At 54.5% G+C, this 18,428-nt stretch overlaps 1 pseudogene; it reads left to right on the top strand.

Annotated features, from left to right (window-relative positions):
- Positions 1–12,370: 12,370 nt before the first annotated feature.
- Positions 12,371–17,388, top strand: LOC144930097 (phospholipase A2 inhibitor and Ly6/PLAUR domain-containing protein-like; annotated as a pseudogene).
- The last annotated feature ends 1,040 nt before the right edge of the window (positions 17,389–18,428 follow it).

Genomic DNA, 18,428 nt, shown 5'->3' with positions numbered 1-18,428 from the left:
GCCCTAGAGGGCAGGTGTGTGCAGGAGTCCGGACACAGAGAATGGCCGACACCCTGTTTCCTGGCCACTGATGGCCTGGGCCCTTCCCCCCTGCAAGGTGAGAGCTAAAGGGTTGGAGAACAAAGGAATCAGGTGCCCTCCTGGCCTGGGAAAGAGACAAAGCCCAGAGGAGGAGGGGCGGGAGGGAGTTTCAGTTTGGGGCTGGCTGGGACATGGAGTGAAGTGCAGACGTGGTTGCAAAATGGACCCAGCTGAGGGGTCCGGTTCTCTGCACCTGCAAGCTCTGTGTTAGACCATGTTCCTGTCGTCTAATAAACCTTCTGTTTTACTGGCTGGCTGAGAGTCACGTCTGACTGCGAAGTTGGGGGGCAGGACCCTCTGGGTTCCCCAGGAGCCCTGCCTGAGCGGACTCGCTGGGGGAAGCGCACGGAGGGTCAGAGGATGCTGAATGCTCCGAGGTCAGACCCAGGTAGGTGGAAGCCGTGTGAGCTGTGTGTCCTGCAGACAGGCTGCTCACAGAAAGGCGACTGCCCCAGAGTCCTGACTGGCTTCATGGGGAGCAATTCCAGAGCATCGCCCAGGGACTCCGTGACAATGTTCCCTTCCTCCCACCTGGGACCCTGGCAAAGGCAGGGGAAGGCATTTGGAGGTTGAAGTGATGTTTCCAGAGGAAAGCTCCGGAAAAAAACAAAGTGAACCAATTGGTTTTCTTTCTTTCGTCCTTCAATTAAAAACTTATGTTCACTGACTGAATTGAAACTCTCCCAAGCTCTGGACAGGAAAGAGTTAACGATCATGGGATCTCTTCAGCCAGCCCAGAGTTTTTGCATGCATGATGGAGGTGTGAAGCCATCAGTGGCGAGGGTGAACGATCACCAGTCAAATTCGGAAGAAGAGAGTTGACAGGACAGGATGGTCCCCGGCTTTGGAGTCGACACTTTTCTGGTGCTTGCATTTCAGTGAAGAGAATATAGAGCAATATGAACAAGGGGTCGACAGTTTAGCTCGTACTGACTTCACTCGTGCCTTAATGTGGCCTGTTGTAAAACGAGGCAAATATCCAGATGAGCTGATGTACCCCCGGAAGACCTGTGTGTACCCCTGGGGTACACGGACCCCTGGCTGAGAACCGCTGACCTCCACTAACGCACAAGGGAATTGGCTTCAGTACACACTGGCATCACCTGGTCAGCCAGTGTCACATGCAGGGCTGTGAAATCTCCCATCTCCGGGTCCACCAGGATGTCATGGGGCAGCCCCAGCCGATCCCCCAGGGGGCAGGTACTTGGCAACCTGCCGGATAAAACCACAGCCAGATGCTTCCTCGCTGTTCTGCTCACTGAAGCAAACACCCGGGCACAATGTCACCGTGTGGGCGAACTTCGCCTGCTGTGTCACCGACGGCTGCAAGGTCGGGGCCATCCCAGGTGTGTGTCTGCTGCAAACCTAGAGCCCTGCTCCGGCCACACCTGCCTGGAGAGAACCCAGGAGTCCTGGCTCCCAGCCCCCCTGCTCTAAACACTAGACCCCACTCCCTTCCCTGAGCTGGGATCGAGCCCAGCGTGTGATGACTCCCCACCCCTGGCTGACTGTGTGTGTCTGACTGTTCTCAGTGCCAACTGTGAGCTCCGTCCCCAACGGCCGGCAGTGCCTGTCGTTCTTCAAAATGGGGGCAGATGGCTGGCAGGAGAAGGAGAAAGAGCTCTTGGCCTGCACCGGCACCGAGGACCATTGTGTTGAGGAATCTGGGATATTAACACTGGGTAAGTCCTCCAGATGGGGGCGGGGTCTGAACACAGAGTACGAGGTGGAGCCCAGGTGTCCTGGCTCAGTCCCAGCCCCCCTTGCTCTGACCCACTAGACTCCACTCCCCTGGCAGAGTTGCAGAGAGAACCCTGGAGTCCTAGTTGCTGAGATGCCAAAGGAGCACCCAAGGAGGATAAGGCCACTGCAGAGAAAGTAAATGAATTCTGTGCATCGGTCTTCACGGCTGAGGCTGGGAGGGAGATTCTCAAACCGGAGCCATTCTGTTTTGGTGACAAATCTGAGGAACTGTCCCAGATTGAGGAGTCATTACAGGAGTTTTTGCAAGAAATTGATAAATTAAACAGTAATAAGTCACCAGGTCCAGATGGGATTCGCCCAAGAGTTCGGAAGGAACTCAAATATTAAATTACAGAACGACTAACTGTGGTTTGTAACCTACCATTTAAATCAACTTCTGTTCCAACTGGCTGGAGGATGGCTAATGACACGCCAATTTCTAAAAAGGGTTCCAGAAGTGATCCCGGCAGCTGCAGGCCAATAAGTCTGACTTCAGTACAGGGCAAACTCATTGAAACTATAGGAAAGAAGAGAACTGACAGCCACATAGATGAACATAATTTGTTGGGGAAGGGTCAACATGGTTTCGGTAAAGGGAAATCACGCCTCACCAATCTACTAGAATTCTTTGAGGGGGTCAACAAGTGTGTGGACAAGGGGAATCCCATGGATACAGTGTACTTAGATTTTCAGAAAGCGTCCCTCACCAAAGGCTCTTAAGCAAAGTGAGCTGTCATGCGATAAAATCCTCTCATGGCTCAGTAACTGGTTAAAAGATAGGGAAAAAAGGGTAGGAAGAAATGGTCAGTTTTCAGAAGGGAGAGAGGTAAATAGTGGGAGTCCCCCAGGGATCTGCACTCGGCCCAATCCTATTCACCATATTCCGAAATGTCCTGGAAAAAGGGGTAAATAGTGAGGTGGCAAAATTTGCAGAAGATACAAAGCTACTCAAGATAGTGAAGTCCAAAGCAGACTGTGAAGAGGTACTGAAGGATCTCTGAACTGGGTGACTGGGCAACAAAACGGGAGAGGAAATTCAGTGTTGATAAATACAAAGTAACGCACATGGGGAAACGTAATCCCAACTAGGCATACACAATGATGGGTCGCATTTACCACTCAAGAAAGATCTTGGAGTCATTGTGGAGAGTTCTCTGAAATCATCCACTCCATGTGCAGCGGCCTTGAAGAAAGGGAACAGAAAGCTGGGAATCATTAAGAAACGAACAGAGAATAAGACAGTCAACCTGTGGAACTCCTTGCCAGAGGATGTTTTGAAGGCCAAGACTATAACAGGGTTCCAACAGGAACTAGAGAAGTTCCTGGAGGACAGGTCCATCTGCGGCTATTAGCCAGGATGGGCAGGGAAGGTGGCCCTAGCCTCTGTTTGCCAGAAGCTGGGAATGGGCGACAGGGTATGGATCACTGGATGATTTCCTGTTCTGTTCATTCCCTCTGGGGTACCTGGCATTGGCCAGAGGATACTGGGCTAGATGGACCTTTGGTGTGACCCAGGGGGGCCGTTCCTCTGTTATGTTCTCACGTTGTTCCAGCCCCCTGCTCTGAGCACTAGACCCCACTCTGCCTGCAGAGCCGGGTGCAGTCCTGCTGGGAGGGGAGTGTGTGAGAAACCACATGGGGGTCGGGGGAGGGGGGATGTGGCAGCCCCTGATTACGTCTCTCTCCCCCCGTCCAGGTGGCATCACCGTGACGAAGATTGTGGCTGGATGTGGCTCCCCTGGCGCCTGCGTGAAGTGAGTGGGGGTGAAGAAATACGCTCAGGGCGTGGTGGAGGTGCTGAGCCAGGCTGACTGCTCCCCAGCTCCCAGGGCCGGTGGAGGCATCAGGGAGCCCTGAGCCCCGGCCTGGCGTCCTTCCCTTGTGCTGTGTGCTGGGCTGCAGTGAACCTCCCTTCAGCAGCCACCGGCTGCTCCTTCTCTTTGGGGGAGATTGCGGGTTAATTTTGTGCATTGGCTGAATGAAGCAAGTTGTGAGGAAAGCACCCCCCTTGCTCCTTGTCCCCTGACCGCCTCCTACCGGGCCCCACCCCGCCCCTATCTGTGCACAAGTGATGTTGACAGGAAGAGAACCCGGGAGTCCTGACTCCCAGTACCACACCCTGTAACCCACCAGAGCCCACTCCCTTCTGAAAGCCAGGGATAGAGCCCAGGAGTCCTGGCTCCCAAGCCCCCTGCTCTAACCACTGGACCCCTCTCCCCTTGCAGGGCCAGGGAATGGAACCCAGGAGTCCTGCCTAGGCCCCCTCCCCCAAGGCAAGGCCCATGGCTGGGGGAAAGGCACCGGCTGGCTGAGCTCCCCTGGGGAAGGAGGGCTGTGGGAAGGAGAGGCTGTGGCTCACCCAGCTGTCCAGGCGGGCGGGAAAGCCCTGGAGGGGAGAAATGTCCTTCTAGGTTGATTTTGCAGGGCTCAGTTCGTCCCGCTCTCTGGAGCGGCTCCACTGGGAGTGCCGGGCTCAGGGATGGTGTCAGGAAACAGGGCAGATCCCCCCAACCGGTGGTGCTCTGTGAGCAGATTTCACCCAGCGTGAACTCCTGGATCGCTGCCCCCGGAGTCACAGCCAGTCCCCTCAGTTACTCTCAGAGAAGCCGGATTTTGTGAGGAAAGTTCACTTCCACCCCAAACTAGCCCACCCAGGTTGTCCCCTGCCCCAGGAGACCAGTATCTTACCCCAGGGCCACGGGACCCCAGATCCTACACCAAAGGCAACCCTGGCAGCCAGGTCTGTAGGAATCTCGCTAAAGATTCGTGAGCTAAGGAAAGGGAATGAGGGTCACAAGGGGTTAAAGCAGGTAAAATTCATGCCCGGGTGAGTCGCAGTCTGTAATTCCAAACGGTGGCGGTGAAGGAAGAAACTGCCATTTTCCAAAGTCTTTTCAGGTGCCCCCAGACGGTCTCCAGGGATCCCCGCTTTGCATCCGGTTCCGGTCCCTGTAAGCGTCCAGCCAGCCCAGCGAGGCAGGGTTACCTCAATCCATCCTTATAGCTTCTTCTCCCAGAGAAGAAGGTGGCAGGGCCCCCACCCACGTGGGCTTTGCCTTCGATGGGGGGAGGGAGGAACGCGGTGGTCTGCACACGCGATGCCCCTGCCTTTGGGGTCAGCACTTTTCTGGTGCTAAAGTTCTTCGTTAGCATCCCTACGGCATTGTCAAGGTTCCTTCCCCACTCTGAACTCTAGGGTACAGATGTGGGGACCTGCATGAAAACCTCCTAAGCTTACTTTTACCAGCTTAGGTTAAAACTTCCCCAAGGTACAAGCTATTTTACCCTTTCCCTTGGATTTCCACTGCCACCACAAAACTTTATCTGGGTTCCTGAATAAACGTAGTTTGGAAACGTCTTTCCCCCCTAAATCCTCCCAACTCTTGCACCCCACTTCCTGGGGAAGGTTTGGTACAAATCCTCACCAATTTGCATAGGTGACCACAGACCCAAACCCTTGGATCTTAGAACAAAGAAAAAGCATTGAGTTTCCTTACAAGAAGACTTTTAATAGAAGTAGAAAAGAATCACCTCTGTAAAATCGGGATGGCAAATACCTTACAGGGGAATTAGATTCAAAACAGAGAGAATCCCTCTAGGCAAAACCTTAAGTTACAAAAAGACACACAGACAGGAATATCCATTCTATTCAGCACAGCTATTTTCTCAGCCATTTAAAGAAATCATAATCTAGCACATACCTAGCTAGATTACTTACTAACTTCTAAGAGTCCATTCCTGTTCTGTCCCCGGCAAAAGCATCAGACAAACAGAGACCCTTTGTTTTTCTCCCTCCTCCCAGCTTTTGAAAGCATCTTATCTCCTCATTGGTCATTTTGGTCAGGTGCCAGCGAGGTTACCTTTAGCTTCTTAACCCTTTACAGGTGAGAGGATTTTTCCTCTGGACAGGAGGGATTATAAAGGGGTTTACACTTCCCTTTATATTTATGACAACAGGTGAAAGTGTTTTGCCACTGGCCATGAGGGATTTTAGAGCTTCAGGGACAGAAAGGTGGTTCCCCTTCCCTTTATATTTATGACAGGTCCGTTCTTATGTTATTTTAAAAATATATAAAAGTGTCACGGCCACACTGTGACTGACAAATAGCTGCCTTTCTCATTTCCACTGTGTAATTATAAGATAACTCCACTGGGATATAAATATTGTTCTTACAGTTCAGTGGATAGTACATAGAGCTGCACAAACAAGTCATTGTGTCAGGAAATTTTAGCTCGTACTGACTTCACTAGTGCTTTATATCTGGCCTGTAGTAAAATGAGGCAAACATAAAGATGAGCTGATGTACCACCGTGGAAGACCTGTGTGTACCCCTGGGGTACACGGACCCCTGGCTGAGAACCAGTGGTCTCCACGAATGCACAAGGAAATTGGCCTCAAGACACATTGCATCACATGATCAGCCAGTGTCACATGCAGGGTTGTGAAATCTCCCATCTCCGGTCCCACCAGGATGTCACGGGGCAGCCCCAGCCCATCCCTTAGGGGTAGGTATTTGCCAACCTTTCCGCAGAGAAGGACCTGGGGACTACAGTGGATGAGAAGCTGGCAATGAGTCAGCAGGGTGGCCTTGTTGCCAAGAAGGCCAAAGGCATTTTGAGCTGCATCAGTAGGAGCGTTGCCAGCAGATGGAGGGAAGAGATTGTTCCCCTCTATTCGGCACTGGTGAGGCCACATCTGGAGTACTGGGTCCAGTTTTGGGCCCCCCACTACAGAAGGGATGTGGACAAATTGGAGAGAGTCCAGCGGAGGACAACGAAAATGATTAGGGGGCTGGAGCACGTGACTTAGGAGGGGAGGCTGAGGGAACTGGGCTTCTTTCGTCTGCAGAAGAGAAGAGTGAGGGGGAATTTGATAGCAGCCTTCAACTACCTGAGGGGGGTTTCAAAGGGGATGGAGCTCGGCAGTTCTCAGTGGTGGCAGATGACAGAACGAGGAGCAATGGTCTCCAGTTGCAGTTGGGGAGGTCTAGGTTGGAGGTCGAGGGGAGGGACGGCATCCACAGGACAGCAACCGGGACCCCAGGGCAGGTCACAGCGGTGAGAGCTCAGCTGCCCGGCCCTGGGGAGCAGCTGGCCGCACGCTGCATGGTGGACGTCTCTTTTTCTTCCATCGGTGGCGGTTGCTACTTCAGGCTGATGGTGGCCAGCGAGAAGCCAGGAAGGCTGGGCTGTGCAGGCCCTGGGGCCCGCCCGCCCCTTCTGTCTGCAGTCCCACCCCTGTTCTGCTCCCTCCCCCGTGGCCCTGCCCCGGTTCCCCCCACAGTCCTGTCCCAGTCCACCCACCCCCTTGCAGCCCCCCCGCTCACGGCCCCAAGACCAGGAAAGATCTGTCCCACCGCCAACTGGGGGTGAGAGCTCTTCCAGTCCCCGGGCCACAGCCGCAGCTGGGATCCGGGCGCTGGGGCTTCCCCCGCCACCTGGCACTTCTGCCAGGCACCGGGCTTGGGGTGCAGGGGTGCCCATTTTCCAGGGGCCCCCCAATGGGCTGAGGCTGCTGGGGACAGGCCCTGGCGGCCCATTGGCTAATCCGCCACCGCTGCACTGCGGGTAGGGGTGCAGGCTCCCCTGGCTGAGCTGCCCTGGCAGGGCAGGGCAGGTGGGGGTAGGGGGCAGGGGGCTCTGTGTGTGGACGGAGCGGGGTTTGGGTTTAAACACGGGTCAGAGCCATGTCCACAGGGAGAGGGGGAAGCCGGCTGGCTTTGAAACAGGGGAGCGTGGCTCCGAACTCGCTTGCAAAGCCACAGGGTGTGACAAGAGGCTCTGGCCCCATAGGGAGCCTGGGGCTGAGCCTTGCCCAGAGCTGGGCCAAGGGCATAGCCAGGTAAAGCGGGAACTGCCGGGAGGCTGCGGGGGCCTGGCCCACTGGAAATCCTGGCCCGGGCCTCCCTTTGTCCTAGTGCCTATGGGCCCTGAGAGCCAGGGCTGGAAGGAATCCGGGACAGGCGCTCACCTTCCCAGATCTGCCCGCTGATGGAAATGCACTGGCTGGCACGGCCCTCGCACTGCAGGGTCTCCGTGCTGGAACAACTGCTCCGACCAGGGGCAATGCAGATCGGGCACCGGCCTCCCGTGTAGACGGTGTTCATGATCGGCCCTGCAAGACCCCCAAAGAGAGGGTCGGTGGGGGTTGACGGGCAGGGCTGAGGACAGGTGCCTTCTCTACTTTGTTTCCACTTATTTCTAGCACCGCAATAACTGAGATCAGGGACCTCCTTGTGCCAAGAGCTGCACAGACTCCCCAGAGCAGGGGCCCTGATTGCACTGGGCACTGCATAGATCCCCCCAGCCTGCTACTGGGGGCCCCCATTGTGCCAGGCACTGCACGCCTCCCTCCCCTGAGATCAGGGTCCCCCCTATGGCACCAGGTGCAACACGGGATCCCACCCTTCTCCAGAAAAGAACCTTTTCCGAACCAGTTTGACACTCAGTCGGAGCCTGGGCCACTGGGAAGAAGCAGGGAGGGATGCAGAGACGTACAGACAGGAGAGAACCGGGTATTGCAGCTGTTCGTACAGCAGGTCCGGGATTGAATCTTCACAAAGACCCCATTCCCGAAGAAGAGGGAGATATTCCTGGGCGTGGCGGAGGATACACAGGAGAAGGAATAGCCTGCATTTTCCTTCGCTTCTGGTTAGAAGCAAAACAGTCACAAAAATTATTTACAGATGAAACCAGTGCCCCGAGGGCTGGTGATTCCTGGGAGCCACCTCGCCCCTTTTCCTGGCGTCCCAGGCCAGAAGGGCCCATACCCAGCACCTACTCTGACCTGCCGCACAGCCCAGGCTGGAGAAGTCCTCCCTACATTGTGCCCGATCACGTGTATTTGATGAAAGCATCTTCCAGGAGGGCAGCCAGCCTGGCCTGGGGGATGCCGATGGATGCTGCATCCACCACATCCCTAAGGAGCTTGTTAACCACCCTCCCCAGCATGTCTCGCTAAATACTTGTCTGGCACGCATCATCATGGTATCTGAACCCTGCGTCATCTTTAATGTATTATCCTCACAGCCACCTTGTGGGATGGGGCAGGGCAGTCACCCGCATTGAACAGATGGGGGAAAGTGAGGCACAGATCCTCAGCAGGACCTAACTCTTTGAAGCTCTGGGCCTAAGTGGTGTGTCCCAGGTCACACAGGGTGGCTGGCAGAGGGGGACCTGGAGCCCAGGTGTGCTAAGCCCTTGGCGCGCGTGTCCCGCCCACAGCCAGCAAACGGTCGGTGCGGAGAACGATGGTGGAAAGTCAGCACCACCCACCTTTGACCAGTGCGTTTGCCTCCCAGACACCGAGGCAGGTGCTGTGACCAGCCCCTTTTCCTGGCGTCCCAGGCCAGAAGGGCCCATACCCAGCATCTAGTCTGACCTGCCGCATAGCCCAGGCTGGAGAAGTCCTCCCTACACGGGGCCTGATCACGTGCGTTTGATGAAAGCATCTTCCAGGAGGGCAGCCAGCCTGGCCTGGGGGATGCCGATGGATGCTGCATCCACCACATCCCTAAGGAGCTTGTTAACCACCCTCCCCAGCATGTCTCGCTAAATACTTGTCTGGCACGCATCATCATGGCATCTGAACCCTGCGTCATCTTTAATGTATTATCCTCACAGCCACCTTGTGGGATGGGCAGGGCTGTCACCCCCATTGAACAGATGGGGGAAACTGAGGCACAGATCCTCAGCAGGACCTAACTCTTTGAAGCTCTGGGCCTAAGTGGTGTGTCCCAGGTCACACAGGGTGGCTGGCAGAGAGGGGCCTGGAGCCCAGGTGTGCTAAGCCCTTGGCGCGCGTGTCCCGCCCACAGCCAGCAAACGGTCGGTGCGGAGAACGATGGTGGAAAGTCAGCGCCACCCACCCTTGACCAGTGCGTTTGCCTCCTAGACACCGAGGCAGGTGCTGTGACCAGCGGGGCAGGGCTGGGGCTGAGCACGACAGTTACTCACAGAATTTCTCCTACACTGGTAACAGGATCTGGTGAGGAGGGAAATAAAGCAGGATTTCCATTTTAATTTCTGGTGCTAGCGTCCCCCTTTTCTCGTCCGGTCCCCGAAGGCCTCGGGTTCGTGGAGGTAGCCTTGGCTGGGTTGATCTCACTCCCCCTGTTAAAGCCAGTGCCTGGGATCGGTGCTGGCAGGGGCAGGGTGCACCGGCTGGTGTCTGCAGCAGTTTGGGGCACAGAGGGATGCGACAAAGTGGGAATTGAGCTCCTATTTCTACGATGCCATGGAGTGCCTCAGTTTCCCTCTGTGCTTTGCAAGGCTGTGCAGGGCCGCCCCTCCATCCATCCCCGACACACCTGTGAGGAAGTGGAAGCGTTCTTAATGTTTCCTCTGAATAGTGTGGAGGTGCCTCAGTTTCCCCTAGGCAGTTCTTAAGTATCTAGGTGGGATAAGGATGTATGATCCTTGCAGAGCCCGAGAGGGCAGGTGTGTGCAGGGGTCTGGACACAGAGAATGGCCGACACCCTGTTTCCTGGCCACTGATGGCCTGGGCCCTTCCCCCCTGCAAGGTGAGAGCTAAAGGGTTGGAGAACAAAGGAATCAGGTGACCTCCTGGCCCGGGAAAGGGGAAAGCCCAGAGGAGGTGGGGCTGGAGGGAGTTTCAGTTTGGGGCTGGCTGGGGAGTGGAGTGAAGTGCAGATGGGGTTGTCTGGCTCACTGCCCCCCAAAATGGACCCGGCTGAGGGGTCCTGTTCTCTGCACCCACAAGCTCTGTTTTAGACCATGTTCCTGTTGTCTAATAAACCTCTGTTTTACTGGCTGGCTGAGAGTCCCGTCTGACTGTGGAGTTGGGGGACAGGACCCTCTGGCTTCCCCAGGACCCCGCCTGGGCAGACTCACTGTGGGAAGCGCACGGAGGGGCAGAGGAGGCTGAATGCTCCGAGGTCAGACCCAGGAAGGTGGAAGCCGGGCGAGCTGTGTGTCCTGCAGACAGGCTGCTCCCAGAGAGGAGACTTCCCCAGAGTCCTGCCTGGCTTCGTAGGGAGCAGGTCCAGAGCATAGCCCGGGGACTCCCTGACAACACCCATCCTTCCGTCCGTCCATCCTCCTACACGTCCACCCTTCCCCCCACACACCCATCCATCCATTCCCCTACGAGGCTGTCTGTCCATCCATCCATCTGCCTTCACGCCTGTCCATCCATTCCCCTACACACCTGTCAAGGTTCCTTCCCCACTCTGAACTCTAGGGTACCGATGTGGGGACCTGCATGAAAACCTCCTAAGCTTACTTTCATCAGCTTAGGTTAAAACTTCCCCAAGGTACAAATTAATTTCGTCCTTTGCCCCTAGATTTCTACTGCTACAACCAAACTTTAACTGGGTTTACTGGGAAACGTAGTTTGGACACGTCTTTCCCTCCCAAATCCTCCCAACCCTTGCACGCGACTTCCTGGGGAAGGTTTGGTAAAAATCCTCACCAATTTGCATAGGTGACCACAGACCTAAACCCTCGCATCTTAGAACAATGAAAAAGCATTGAGTATCCTTAAAAAGAAGACTTTTAATAGAAGTAGAAAAGAATCACCTCTGTAAAATCAGGATGGCAAATACCTTACAGGGGAATTAGATTCAAAACAGAGAGAATCCCTCTAGGCAAAACCTTACGTTACAAAAAGACACACAGACAGGAATATCCATTCTGTTCAGCACAGCTATTTTCTCAGCCATTTAAAGAAATCATAATCTAACACATACCTAGCTAGATTACTCACTAAATTCTAAGAGTCCATTCCTGTTCTGTCCCCGGCAAAAGCATCACACAGACAGACACAGACCCTTTGTTTTTCTCCCTCCTCCCAGCTTTTGAAAGCATCTTATCTCCTCATTGGTCATTTTGGTCAGGTGCCAGCGAGGTTACCTTTAGCTTCTTAACCCTTTACAGGTGAGAGGATTTTTCCTCTGGAGAGGAGGGATTATAAAGGAGTTTACCCTTCCCTTTCTATTTATGACAACAGGTGAAAGTGTTTTGCCACTGGCCATGGGGGATTTTATAGCACCGGGGACAGAAAGGTGGTTCCCCTTCCATTTATATTTATGACACGTCCTTTCTTATGTTATTACATAAGTGTTACGGCCACATTGTGACTGACAAATAGCTTCCTTTCTCAGTTTCCCCGGGTAATGATAAGATAACTCCACTGGGATATAAATATTGTTCTTACAGTTCAGTGGATAGTACATAGAGCTGCACAAACAAGTCATTGTGTCAGGAAATTTTAGCTCGTACTGACTTCACTAGTGCTTTATATCTGGCCTGTTGTAAAACGAGGCAAACATCAAGATAAGCTGATGTACCCCCTGAAGACCTGTGTGTACCCTGGAGTACACGGACCCCTGGCTGAGAACCACTGATCTCCACTAACGCACAAGGGAATTGGCCTCAAGACACATTGCATCACCTGATCAGCCAAAGTCACATGCAGGGCTGTGAAATCTCCCATCTCCGGGTCCACCAGGATGTCATGGGGCAGCCCCAGCCGATCCCCCAGGGGGCAGGTATTTGCCAACCTGCCGGATAAAACCACAGCCAGATGCTTCCTCGCTGTTCTGCTCACTGCAGCTAACATCCAGGCACCATGTGGGTGGCTCTGCCCCTCTGCCTGCTGTCCGCTCTCCTGGCCACAGGTGAGTCCCGTCCGTCCCCGGGCACAGGGAGCCGGGTGGTGGGGTCGGGAATTCACTTGGGGAACGTGCCGCTGTGGATGGCGGATTCTGGGGTCAGGATGGAATTTGTGGGTAAAACCAGCAAGAGGAAAACCCGGTGCCACGTCCCCCGGCTGACTCGGGGAGAGCAGGGATTGGAGCCTGGGACGCCCACAGCCCACGCTAGGGCCTGGCCAGCGGGTCTGAGTCCGTCTGTCCTTCCTTCTTCTCGTTCCTCCTCCATCTCTCGCCCGAGCTTGGGGTCATCCCGATGAGGAGCAGCACCCCCGTTCACATGTCGTCCTGCCTAGAAATGTTCCCCTGCCTGTCAGTGCTGAGATTCCTGCCAGGACTCCTGGCTTCATTCCCTGGGTTTGAAAGGGGAATGGGGGTGCAAAGGGGGGGGGGCTGGGAGCCAGGACTTCTGGGCTCATTCCCCAGCTGTCGAAGCGGGCTGGGGTGTAGTGAGTTTGAGCAGAGATGGCTACAAATCAGGACTCCCGGGCTCTGTCCGTGGCTCTGAAAGAGGAGTGGGATCTCGTGGGTTAGAGTGGGCTGGGAGTCAGGAGTGAGGACTTCTCAGCTGTCTTCTTGGTTTTAACCCTGAATTGAAGACATCTTTTTTCTACCTCAGTTTCCATATTTCTTTGATAGGGATAATATAACTGTGCAACCATCTAGGGACATAGAAGGGGCGGGGAAGGTGTTCTGAGGTTTAATTGATGTTTCCACATGAAAGCTCTAAAAAAACCAAAGTGGGAAAATCTTCCTTTCTTTCTTTCTTCCTTCCTTTCTTTCTTTCTTAAAACTACCTTATGCTCACGTAGTGAATTTAAAGGCCCCCACGCTCTGGAGAGGAAAGAGTTGATGCTCCTGGGATCGCTGGCTGGAGACGAACAGCCATCAATCCAAAGGCTTAACAAGCGTGAATTGTATTCTGAAGAAGAGAATTGGCAGGATCAGCGATGAAAAGTGGGCTGAAGTCGAGTGTGGCTGAGCTGATGTAACTCTGAGAGGCAGAGGCCTGGAGCAGAGAGTGACGGCGGGGTGTGTGTGTGTGTGAGAAAGGTTCACCACAAAGCCAGGCAGAAACCCCTCTTCAGAACAGCCGAATTCTTGTTTTTCTGTCTACACAGACGTGTGGGGTTTGTTCGCAGGCACAAGCTGCACCCCAGATAGCCACGTCAGCAGGTGAAAATGTATTGTAGCCACAGACACTCAGGCAGCAAACAGACTTGTCTGTGGTTTTGAGTAAGATACAAATGACCAGCTAGCAAGATGCCTTTCCCCATCCAGAGAGTTAAATGGAACTGGGCAGAACTGCTGCAAAAGCAGGTGGCATTTCTCCAAGATCTGCCTGCCCACACGTTCAGTGAGGAGGCATTGGTGGTAACAACTCCCACAGCGCCACCTCTTGGTTGCTGGTGGTATTTCATCCACAGGCACTGCCTGGGAGGGGTGGGGAGCCGGGGTTTGTACTGAGAAGGGATTTTTCCAACCTCCAGGGAGCGCTCTGCAATGCGAGGTGTGTGCGTCCAGAGAGCAATTGTGCTCCGGCCCCCTGCAGCCCTGCGCCCCCTCGGAAGCGACCTGCGTCACTGTCGTGGCAGAGATGAGGCTGGGTGAGTGAAAGAAGATTCCTACTAAGTGTAGACACCATTGTCCTCCTGAAGCCAGGGGTCGAACCCAGGAATCCTGGCTCCCAGCCCCTGCCCCTACTCTAACCAATAGTCTCCGCTCCTCTCCAGGAACAGGGACTGCTCCGTCTGGAATGATAATGTCATAGACGGGGGATGGGATGAGATGGGAATTGCAGTGGGTGACTGTGGGGCCTGGATCAGAAGGAGAGAGGATTTTATCGGCGGTCGGAGGGGAGATGAGATTAGTTGGGGGTGGGGTGGATGGAACAAAATGGGAGGATGAAGAAGCTGGGGGTCCACTGGGGAGCTGAGAGGTGATGCTCTGTTTCCCTTCCACAGAGGGATCCTCCTTCTCCTACACGGGTAAATCGTGCCTGGAGCCCAAGAACTGTGAGCCCGGCCACTTCTCACTGACCTACGCGCACAATGTCACCGTGCGGGCGAACATCGCCTGCTGTGACACCGACGGCTGCAACGCCGGGGCCATCCCAGGTGTGTGTCTGCTGCAAACCTAGAGCCCTGCTCCGGCCATACCTGCCTGGAGAGTACCCAGGAGTCCTGGCTCCCAGCCCAAAGCCCCCATTCCTAACCACTAGACCCCACTCCCTTCCCCGAGCTGGGATTGAGCCCAATGTGTGGTGACTCCCCACCCTTGGCTGACTGTGTGTGTCTGACTGTTCTCAGTGCCAACTGTGAGCTCCGTCCCCAACGGCCGGCAGTGCCAGTCGTTCCTCAGAGTGGGGCCATATAAGTGGAACGAGAAGGATGTCTTGGCCTGCACCGGCGCCGAGGACCATTGTGTTGTGGAATCTGGGAAATTAAGACTGGGTAAGTCCTCCAGATGCGGGCGGGGTCTGAACACAGAGTACGAGGTGGAGCCCAGGTGTCCTGGCTCAGTCCCAGCCCCCCTTGCTCTGACCCACTAGACTCCAGTCCCCTGGCAGAGTTGCAGAGAGAACCCAGGAGTCCTACTTGCCGAGATGCCAAAGGAGCACCCAAGGAGGATAAGGCCACTGCGGAGAAAGTAAATGAATTCTCTGCATCAGTCTTCACGGCTGAGGCTGGGAGGGAGATTCCCAAACCGGAGCCATTCTGCTTTGGTGACAAATCTGAGGAACTGTCCCAGATTGAGGAGTCATTACAGGAGTTTTTGCAAGAAATTGATAAATTAAACAGTAATAAGTCACCAGGACCAGATGGGTTTCACCCAAGAGTTCGGAAGGAACTCAAACGTCAAATTACAGAACTACTAACTGTGGTTTGTAACCTACCATTTAAATCAGCTTCTGTCTCAACTGGCTGGAGGATGGCTAATGACACGCCTGTTTCGAAAAAGGGCTCCAGAGGTGATCCCGGCAACTACAGGCCAATAAGTTTGACTTCAGTACAGGGCAAAGTCATTGAAACTAGAGGAAAGAAGAGAACTGTCAGCCACATAGATGAACATAATTTGTTGTGGAAGGATCAACATGGTTTCGGTAAAGGGAAATCACGCCTCACCAGTGTACTAGAATTCTCTGAGGGGGTCAACAAGAGTGTGGACAAGGGGGATCCCATGGATATAGTGTACTTAGATTTTCAGAAAGCGTCCCTCACCAAAGGCTCTTAAGCAAAGTGAGCTGTCATGGGATAAAATCCTCTCATGGCTCAGTAACTGGTTAAAAGATAGGGAAAAAAGGGTAGAAAGAAATGGTCAGTTTTCAGAAGGGAGAGAGGTAAATAGTGGGAGTCCCCCAGGGATCTGCACTGGGCCCAGTCCTATTCACCATATTCCGAAATGTTCTGGAAAAAGGGGTAAATAGTGAGGTGGCAAAATTTGCAGAAGATACAAACCTACTCAAGATATTAAAGTCCAAAGGAGACTGTGAAGAGGTACTAAAGGGTCTCTCAGAACTGGGTGACTGGGCAACAAAATGGCAGAGGAAATTCAGTGTTGATAAATGCAAAGTAATGCACATGGGCAAACGTAATCCCAAGTAGACATACACAATAATGGGTCAAATTTACCACTCAAGAAAGATCTTGGAGTCACTGTGGAGAGTTCTCTGAAATCATCCACTCCATGTGCAGCGGCCGTCAAAAAAGCAAACAGAATGCTGGGAGTCATTCATAAAGGGACAGAGAATAGGACAGAGATCTAACCCCAAAGATCGTGTTGCCTCAATATAAATCCATGGGACGCCCACAGCTTGAACACTGCGGACGGATGTGGTCGCCCTGTCTCAAAAAAGATCTATTGGAATTGGAAAGGCTTCAGAAAATGCCAACCAAAATGATGAGGGGGATGGATTGGCTGCCATATGAGGAGAGATTAATAAGAGTGGGACTCTTCACCTTGGAAATGAAACGGCTAAGGGGGGATATGATCGAGGTCTAAAGAAGGTTGAAGGGTGTGGAGGAAGGAAATAAGGAAGTGTTATTTACTCCTCCTAAAATAAGAACGAGGGGTCACCACAGGCAGCAGGTATAAAATAAACCAAAGGAAGTACTGCTTCACACAATGCACTAGAAACCTGTGGAACTTATTGCCGGGGAAAGTTGTGAAGGCGCAGACTATAACAGGGTTCAAACAGGAACTAGAGAAGTTTTTGGAGGACAGGTCCATCTGCGGCTATTAGCCAGGATGGGCAGGGAAGGTGGCCCTAGCCTCTGTTTGCCAGAAGCTGGGAATGGGCGACAGGGTATGGATCACTGGATGATTCCCTGTTCTGTTCATTCCCTCTGGGGCACCTGGCATTGGCCAGAGGATACTGGGCTAGATGGACCTTTGGGGTGACCCAGGAGGGCCATTCCTCTTCTGTTCTCATGTTGTTCCAGGCTCCCTGCTCTGAGCACTAGACCCCAGTCTGCCTGCAGAGCCGGGTGCAGTCCTGCTGGGAGGGGAGTGTGTGAGAGACCTCATGAGGGTCGCGGGGGAGGGGGGGGGAATTGGGAACCCCCGATCACGTCTCTCCCCCTGTCCAGGTCACATCAAACTGAGGATGATTGCGGGTGGATGTGGCTCCCCTGGCGCCTGCGTGAAGAGAGCGTTGGTGAAGAAATACGCCCAGGGCGTGCCGGAGATCCTGAGCCAGGCCAAGTGCTACCCAGCTCCCAGGGCCGGTGGAGGCATCAGGGAGCCCTGAGCCCCGGCCTGGCATCCTCCCCTTCTGCTGCGTGCCGGGCTGCAGTGCACCTCCCTTCAGCAGCCTCCGGCTGGTGGTTCTCTTTGGGGGGATTGCGGGTTCCTTTTGTGCATTGGCTGAATAAAGCGAGTTCTGGGGAAAGCACCCCCCTTGCTCCTTGTCCCCTGACCGCCCCCTACCGGGCGCCCCCCGCCCCTATCTGTGCACGAGTGATGCTGGCAGGAAGAGAACCCGGGAGTCCTGACTCCCAGTACCCCACCCTGTAACCCACCAGACCCCACTCCCTTCTGAAAGCCAGGGATAGAGCCCAGGAGTCCTGGCTCCCAAGCCCCCTGCTCTAACCACTGGACCCCTCTCCCCTTGCAGGGCCAGGGAATGGAACCCAGGAGTCCTGTCTGGACCCCCTCCCGGAAGGCAAGGCCCATTGCCGGGGAAAGGCACCGGCTGGCTGAGCTCCCCAGGGGAAGGAGGGCTGTGGGAAGGAGAGGCCGTGGCTCACCCAGCTGTCCAGGCGGGCGGGAACGCCCTGGAGGGGAGAAATGTCCTTCTAGGTTGATTTTGCAGGGCTCAGTTCGTCCCGCTCTCTGGAGCGGCTCCACTGGGAGTGCCGGGCTCAGAGAAGGTGTCAGGAAACAGGGCAGATCCCCCCAACCAGTGGTGCTCTGTGAGCAGATTTCACCCAGTGTGAACTCCTGGATCGCTGCCCCCGTCTGACCCCGGAGTCACAGCCAGTCCCCTCAGAGACTCTCAGACAAGCCGGACTTTGTGAGGAAAGGTCACGTACACCCCAAACCAGCCCACCCAGGTTGTTCCCAGCCCCAGGAGACCGGTCACTTACCCCAGAGCCACGGGACCCCAGATCCTCCACCAAAGGCAACGCTGGCAGCCAGGTCTGTAGGAAACTCGCTAAAGGGTCGTGAGCTAAGGAAAGGGAATGAGGGTCACAAGGGGTTAAAGCAGGTAAAATTCATGCCCGGGTGAGTCGCAGTCTGTAATTCCAAACGGTGGCAGTGATGGAAGAACCTGCCATTCTCCCAAGTCTTTTCAGGTGCCCCCAATCCGTCTCCAGGGATCCCCGCTTTGCATCCGGTTCCGGTCCCTGTAAGAGTCCAGCCAGCCCAGCGAGGCAGGATCCTTCCCTGAATCCATCCTTACAGCTTCTTCTCCCAGAGAACAAGCTG

This window comes from Lepidochelys kempii, unplaced genomic scaffold, assembly GCF_965140285.1.
Source record: "Lepidochelys kempii isolate rLepKem1 unplaced genomic scaffold, rLepKem1.hap1 scaffold_96, whole genome shotgun sequence".
NCBI classification, from domain to species: Eukaryota; Metazoa; Chordata; order Testudines; family Cheloniidae; genus Lepidochelys; species Lepidochelys kempii.
This window is presented reverse-complemented; position numbering and strand designations above follow the sequence as displayed.